Below are 8,949 nucleotides of genomic sequence, written 5' to 3' on the forward strand. Positions count from 1 at the left end.
AATTATTTTATATATCAAATAAAATTATATTTATTTTTTGAAAAGTTAATTTATTGAAAGTATATACTTTCTAAAAAATAAGACATTTTAAATCAAATAAAATCGTAATATATAATTTGAATATGCAGATAAAAAAATAAAAAAATAAACAAATAGTGTAAATAACATCAGTATAAAAAATTTAGTGTTATTAATAAAATTTTTAAAATATAAAAAATAATATAATGATTCCTTTACATAAAAAAATATTTTTTAATAATCAATTATTTTGAGTGATAAACACCAAAAGAAAATATAAAAACATATTTTATAAAATGTATTTTTCAAAAAATAAATATGCATATTTTTATTATTATATATAACTTTTTAGATTAGAGATAAATATTTTTTTTACTACTTTGTTTACTTGCAAAAAAATAATTAAAATTTTAATTTTAATTTAAAAAATAAAATATATTAAATAATTTATTTAAAAATTTTAAATTTTTAATTAAAAAATATTTCTCATTGATTAAATTTTTTAAATGTTTCAAAGTCAAAAAAATGATTGTTTGAAAACATTGGACAAGGATCTTAATCTTTGCCGGACTCTTAACAACCTTAGTAATAAATAATTAATAAAAAAAATCTTCAAACACACGTTAACCTATTAAAAATTAAATATTTAATTGATATGCAAATAGGGGCGAGCAATATTCGATTTAAATTGAAAAATTTGACCGAACTGAATTAATTTTAAAATTTAGTTCGATTTTTTATTTAATTCGGTTTGATTTGATTTTTAATTTTAAAAATTTTGATTATTTTGATTTGATTCGATTTTGATCAGAAAAATTAAAAAAATCAAACCGAATCGATTAGTGATAATAATATGTTATTTTCAATAATATAGTAAAATTAAATTATATTAAAATTAAAATATTTTAATTAAATTATAAAATATTAAAAATAAAGTGTAAAAAATAAAAAATTTATTAAAATCGAAACCGATCAAACCGAACTGAATCGAACAGAATCAAACCGGTTCGGTTCGATTCTATTTTTGATCAAATCAATTCGGTTTGATTTTTATAAATACTAAAATTTCGATTTTTGATTTATTTGATTCGGTTCGGTTTAACCGAATGCCTCACAAATTATTCTCACCATTCAACTCTTTTATTATTATATAAATTAAAGATAATCATATTAATCTCTTTCTTTACTTGTCCCCTCCCTCCATTCAAACAAACCCTCAGTTTGCCATCTTCTTTAGCCTGCAATATTTCATATTCATGGGTGTTTTCTAGTTATCTTTATATAGTTTAGTAGATGTTTTGATCTAATTATATGCCTTTTGTTTTTATTCTGGTGATCGTTGATCTAATTAAATTTTTTCTACTTAGCTTATCTAATAGACAGCATGAGTTGGAATAAAATTTAAATATCAATAAACATTAAAAATATAACGTATTTTGTTGAATTATTTAAAAATTAAAAACAATAAAAAATTTTAAAATATTTATAAATTGAGTTAAATTTAAAGAAAATAATTTTTGAAGGTAAAAAAACAAAAAGGTGAGTTTTAATTTCAAAATTGATATTTTGTGTATGATTATTATGACTTCTTTCCCATCTATACTGATAATTTTGAATGAAATTTTCTATATTTGAAAAAGAAGAAAACAAGGGCATGTTCTTTCTTTGAATAATGAGTAATGAAGAGAGGGTTGGGGGAGTCTCCTCATTTATACTTGTTTGGAAAAATCCTTCACAAGCACATGGATTTGTTAACAATTCTGCAAATCTGCAATCAAGTCAAGTCAAGTCTATCACTTTATTTTTTTTTTTTTATCAACTATATGCTTAGAAAAAATATACATATTTATGATTCATGATGCTCATGATTAGGGGTGAGCAGTATTAGGTTTAAATCGAAAAAACCGATCGAATCGAATCGATTTAAAAATTTGGTTTGATTTTTTATATATTTCGATTCGGTTCGGTTTTTAATTTCAGAAATTTCGGTTATTTCGATTCGGTTCGGTTTTGATAAGAAAAAAACCGAACCGAACCGATTAGTAATAATAATATATTTTTTCAATAATATAGAGAAATTAAATCATATTAAGATTAAAATATTTTAATTAAATTTTAAAATATTAAAAATAAAGGGTAAAAAATAAAAAAATTATTAAAAATCGAAACCGATCAAACCGAACCGAATCGAACTGAATCAAACCGGTTTAGTTTCTGACCAAAATCAGTTCGGTTCGATTTTTATAAATACTAAAATTTTGATTTTCGGTTTATTCAGTTCGGTTCGATTTTGAACCGAACCGACCGAATGCTTACCCCTACTCATGATTGTTAATTACATAATTTAAATATTCTATTTAAGAAACAACCATAACCCATAGAAAGAAATATCTTCACCCCTAAAATTAATAAATTTATAACAATATAAATTAATTGATTTTTCTAATCTCATATTTTAAATGAAATATTTTTTTTTTTAAATTGAAAAAATATTTTAAAAAGATAGATATATAATTATATAAAAAATAAATTTTTGGATGCAATATAAAAAATAAGAGAGATTTATAATTTAGTCTCTGAATATTACCATTATTAATAAGTCAGTCTCTATATTTTCAGAAACCTATTAAAACATCTTTATTTTTTCTTTCCGTTAACAAAATAGTCCTTCCATCTGTTTCTGCCGTTAAAAATATAACAAAAAATTAAATTACCTCCTCCTCCTCCTCTTCATTGATTCTTCCTCATCCTCATCTTCTTCTTCTTTGATTCTTCTTTTTTTTTTCTACTTTTTTAATTCTTTTTTGATTTTTTTTTATTCTTCTTTTTTAAGGAGGAGGAGTAAATTTTTCTTCTTTTTCTCTTTCTTCTTCATCATCATCTTCTTATCTCTTTTCTTCTTTTTCTTCTTCTTTTTTCTTCATTTTCTTCTTCTTCAACTTCATTATCATATTCCTCTTCTTTTTTTTTTTTATTTCTTTTTTAAGGAGGAGGAGGTTATCATCTTCTTCTCCTTTTTTTTTTTTTCTTTTTTAAGGAGGAGGAGGAAAAGGAGGAGGAGGATGGATTATTTCGTTGACGTAAAGAAACGATAAGGACATTTCAGATTTTAAAATTTTTCTCTTTTATCATTTATCTATTTTTAACGAAAAAGATGATAAAAGTACTATTTCGTTGATGGAGAGAACAATTAAAGACATTTTAATAGGTTTCTAAAAATATAGGGACTGACTTGTTAATAATGATAATACTCAGAAGCTATTTTAATAGGTTTATGAAAATGTAAGTAATGACTTGTTAATAATGGTAATACTTAGAGATTAAAATATAAATCTCTTAAAAATAAATTATTTTTTTACAATTTTTTTCTAAACAGAATAAAAGAAAATTTCTATACTAAGTGGAACTGAATTGTAATATAAATTCGAATTAAATTAATTTCACCTTTAGAAGATATTAGTTTCTAATATGTTAATTATAATAGAAAAGAAAATATAAAGAATTCATGTATAAATCACAAAGTATGTAAATTTTATCAGCCCCAATAATTTAATTTCGCAAAAAAAAAAAACTTATAAACAGACAAAATTCTCTTCATACGAATTTTAATTAGGACTTTATTAATATACTTTACTTTTAAAAAAATTAATATACTATAAAATAAAAGCAGCTCGCCTCAGTAGATCGCAAAATTGATTTGGCAAAATTGAATTACATAGTTACTCTTTCCATTGTACTCCTGCATCACTCTCTTTGTAGAGTTTTTGGCCATTTAACAACACCATTTTCTCTTGCATATCATAAATGAAACATGAAATAAAACGTTAGAGGCAAGGAGAGAAGAAGAGTACAAGAAACGACAATGAAATCTGAATTTTTTCGATAAAATGCACTGAAGGACTATTGAGCGAGTTGCCAATATCAGAGCAATGATTAATTCTTGGGAAAATCAAAGAGATTCATGACTGACAATGACTGATTTTACTTGCAATTGGGTAGAATTATTGTGATGGGAAAGTTGGGAAGATGAAATAATGCTATGTTTCTTGCTGTGGCCAATTTTTATCTATTAACCAAAACATGAAATAATGCTATGTTTCTCAAGTAATTTGTCAACAATAGGTGACTCTTCATAACCCCAATTTTCAATTACAATTATGAAATCATTAGCCCTCCACTTCTTAGTTCTAGAAGTGTTATGGTATATGTGCATAAAAATTAGTATCTCTATCTTATAATTAGTTCAACAAGTCCCTAGGTAAACTTGAGGTATGAGATAAGCTTAAATGGATTTTATCTAGTATAAGTTGGATTAAAATTTGATTAGTTTCACTCTTTAGTTTATGAGAAAAAAAATATTTATTAAAATTCTCTAATATATATTTTACATTTAGAATTATTGATTTTATTATTTCTTAAGAGGCTTCTCCTCAATATAAAGAATAGATTTTTCCCTACGGCTAGATTGAGTTATAAGTATTAAATTTTATTTTATTTTGCTTAGATTTACAAAACTGGTGAAGATACTTGTGAGTTTGAATTGCTTTTTATTTTTTTTAGTAGGTTACATGACTTTGTTCTTATAACAATGGCATGTAGGGTTACTCTGTTATTGCTCTTGTCCATGAAACCCTCCATCTAATGTGTTTGTTGATCCCCTTACTTGTAAGTTTGGTTATAGAGGATGGGTGATCATTCGGTCTGTTCGATTCAAAATCGAACCGAATTAAATAAATCCAAAATTAAAATTTTAATATTTATAAAAATCGAATCGAATTTGATCAGAAATTGAATTGAATTGAATCCGTTTGAATTTTTAATAAATTTTTTTTTATTTATTTTTAATATTTTAAAATTTAATTAAAATATCTTAATTTTAATATGATCTAATCTCTCTATATCATTGAAAATAATATATTATTTTCACTAATCGATTCGGTTTAATTTTTTAATTTTTTTTATTAAAATTAAATCGAATTGTAATAACTGAAATTTTTAAAATTTAAAATCGAATTGAATTTAAATAAATAAAAAATCAAACTGAATTTATTATTGAGATATTATTATGTGAATGATGTCGAGCTCCTCAACATTTTCACAGCCGATATAGTATGTTGGATGGTTGATATTAAATAACAAAAGTTGCAAGAGAGTTTTTGAACGATGTCCCACTTCGTAAGTTTTAATATATTTTATAGGCTTTATCTTCATCTAATAGCTATTGGAGATTTCTATATGGGTTTAGTTTCTGAGTTGGTTTTTTTTTTATCAATAGGCAGATTTCATTAAAAAGAAAAGAATGCCAAGCCTGCTTGCATGAAGTCCATAAAAGTTTTTAGGGCCCAAGAAAATACATATGACCCAATTCAAGTCCGAAAGCTATCAACATGCTAGCGCTGCAACTCTCTGTCTATGACCGGCCGCTCAAGCAACCTGAATGCCACCATAGTTGAAAAAAGTGCCAATCTCAACCCAAAATTCGCGTGCAACAAGAAACAAGATGACGGATGACCTATCACAGAAGGATTCTAATATCAACCAAACAATAGCATACCATCTCTTATCAGGTTCAATGGGAGTAACAAACTCAAAGATATTGACTAAGGTAGTTGCGGTGCGATCTTCAGTGACAAGGCGCCCCTTGAGACAAGCTTTACGAACCACCGACTAGTTATCGAATGCTTGAAAAAACTACATGATGGTTAGAGATAGTTGAACCATCTATCTGAAAGAATAACCCGACAACCAACAAATAGAAAGACAGCTAGTTCAGAGGACTCCACTGTTCAGTATCGTTGCCGAACAATAAAAAATCTATGTACCTCTAACTCGATAATGGGAGGGCAACCCACTTTTGGGCTGAAAGGAGGTCTTCTTCTCCTCGAAAGGGGTAGAGAAAACCTCCTAAAGAGACAAGAGAATATTGGTTTGATTGGAGAAGCAAAACAATCCAATCAAAAGAAAATTTATCTCTCTTCAAACAAAGAGAGAAGAAGAATGTTAATTGAGTTTGAGTGGGCTAGGTTGGTTTAGTTGTTTCTGTATAGTTATTCTTCTCTTGTTCTATGACCAACCTGGCATCTCTGTTTTTGGTGACAATTCAAGTGGGGGAGATATCAATAATTTATCTTATCTTACAAAAATAGCTTTCTCATGTTTGTGCCATAGGCCATTTATTTGTGCTTTATTTTGAGATGTAATAATTTCTTTTTATTAAAGAATATATTATTCTTTATAATAGGCCTGAGCCATTATTTTTTAAATAATATATATTTATATATATATATTTCAGACTTTATGTAGATTTAGGTTTTATAAATATTAATAGACTCTTTACTCGGTTAGAGAAAAAAAAAAGCTCTTATTTGGGTTGAACTTTTTTTACTTTTCAATTTCATTGAAGGAGTCTTCATATGGGTTCCTTTACTCACTAGGGTAGAGAAATCCATCTCGCAGACAAAAAGTTTGCTTTGACCTCAGCAAATCAGGCTTTTTGCAAAATAAAATTAAAAAAAAATTATTTATTAAACCCTGATTTGTAAAAAAAAATTTTTCTGAACCAGGGTAAATCAGGTTTCTACCGCATTTTATAAGTGCGGTAGGCTTTACCGCACTTATAAAATGCGGTAGAGAGCCGTTGAACTTAAATTATAATTTTTTTTAAATAAAAAAAATTCTAAAGTGCGGTAGAATTTTTAATAATTTTTTTTAATAATCTACCGCACTTTTGAAGTGCGGTAGAGCTCTGCTAGGTGCAGGAATCCCTGCACCTGGCAGAGAGGGCAGAGACAAGACCCATCTCTGCCCCGTTAACAGGAGACAGGCACGCCTCCTGCTTTCTACTGCACTTTACAAGTACGGTAGAATCTCTGCACCTAGCAGAGAAAGTCTTCTACCGCACTTTAAAAGTGCGGTAGAGGAGAGAGTATATCCTACCCCAAACCACTATAAAACTCCATCTTCTTCCCTGCTCCCCATCTTCTTCCCGCTCCATCCCTGCTCCCCATCTTCTTCCTGCTCCATCCCTGCTCCCCATCTTCTTCCGGCTCCCCAGCTTCTTCCCGCTCCCCATCTTCCTTCCTGCTCTATTTTCTCTCTGCACAACCCATCTCACCAAATTTTCAACAAAAAAGGTACGTGTTATATTAATTTTTTTATGAAATTTAGACAAATAAAAATTTATTAATAAATGTAAATGTTGTATTTTGTAGTTTTTTCTATTCGGATACAGCCTTCGTGGACGCTTGAGATTTGGGATTGATTTTCATACAAGTAAGTAATTAAATATTATTTATAAAAATATGATATATTTTATTTATTTAATTAATTAATAAGATATTTATATTGTTGAAAAAATTATATTTTGTATGTAATTAATAGTAAAAAAATGTATAGTTGTATTTATTTAAAATTATTAAAAGTAATATAAGAAAATGAGAAAAAAAATTTCTGATTTACAGTAATGTGATAAATAAAAAAGAAATGTATGAAAAAATAACAGTAATGTTCTATGCCATGGAAGAAGAGAAACGAATAACAGAGATATCTCCACCACAGCCAGCACCTCGGGCGCAACCTATACCAGATGACCCTGAAGAGCCGGTTGACCCACCGAGGAGGCCTAGGCGTAGACGTAGCTCTCGCCAACAAGCTGATCCTGATGTACATACTACTGTCCCGGCAAATGTCATCATTCCGGCACCCGTTTCATTCCACACTCATCGATCATTTGGTGAGATTGGACAGTCTTCAGCAGGACTAGTGTTCAACAAGAAGGTGGATCACAATATACTACGTAGACACATGGTAGTTATATGCCACCACCTCATATAACCCCAACACAGTGGTTCTTTCAACAGGTTGGTATTCAAGATAATCCATTTCAGATGCAGACCCCGATAGGTAGTACCTTTGATACTTTTGCACGACATAGTAGCTCCATTAATGCATTTTCGGCTAGATATTCTATGGATATTCCTTCATCTAGCCTAGGCACACAACCACTCTCTGGCAATTTTGTACAGTACACATCGGGCCAGCAGTACTCTACTTTTGCATCTGATGATATTTATATACCATCGCATTATACTGCAACACGAGATTCGAGCTCGGTAGCTCCTGATCTTAATATTAATCCTGCTGCTGCTGAAGGTGAGGATACAAGTGGTGACCGTCGGCCATATAGAACTCGATATCCACATGAAAGAAGGGGACGTCCATGTGACACGGGAGGACATTTGGGACATCATTAGCATTATTTTTTTATTTTATCATTTGTAATTATATTGTTTTATTTTTATTACATTCTATAATTTTAATTATTTATATGTTTTTTTTTTAATTTTTATGATTTTTAAATATTTATTTATTTATTTATAAATATAATTCTAATAAAAATAATAAATTCTATGAATAAATATAAAATATATGATATTATATTTAAATAAATATAATTATAATGTTATAAATATATAATTTTAATTATTAAAATAAATTTTTATATGATCATTATTATATTAAATTTTAATTATATTAAATAATTAATATTAATATAATTTTTATAATTATCTATAAATTTCATATATAAATAAATAAATACAATTAATATTTAACATAAACCTACTATTATCGCACTTCAAACGTTCGGTAATACGTAAAATGAGGAATTGATATTACCGCACTTTGTAAATTAAAAAATTAATTTAATTATTGAAAATTACAGAAATTTTTAATTATTACAAAATTTAACATTCTCCTGCAAGCTAAATTTTAATTATTAAAAAAAAATTATTAAAAATTCTACCACACTTTAAAATGTGGTACAATTTTTTTTATTTAAAAAAAATTATAATTTAAGTTTAACGGATCTCTACCGCATTTTATAAGTACGGTAAAACCTACCATACTTATAAAATGCGGTAGATATCTGAT

The sequence above is a fragment of the Manihot esculenta genome, chromosome 13 (assembly GCF_001659605.2).
Source record: "Manihot esculenta cultivar AM560-2 chromosome 13, M.esculenta_v8, whole genome shotgun sequence".
Classification (NCBI taxonomy): Eukaryota; Viridiplantae; Streptophyta; class Magnoliopsida; order Malpighiales; family Euphorbiaceae; genus Manihot; species Manihot esculenta.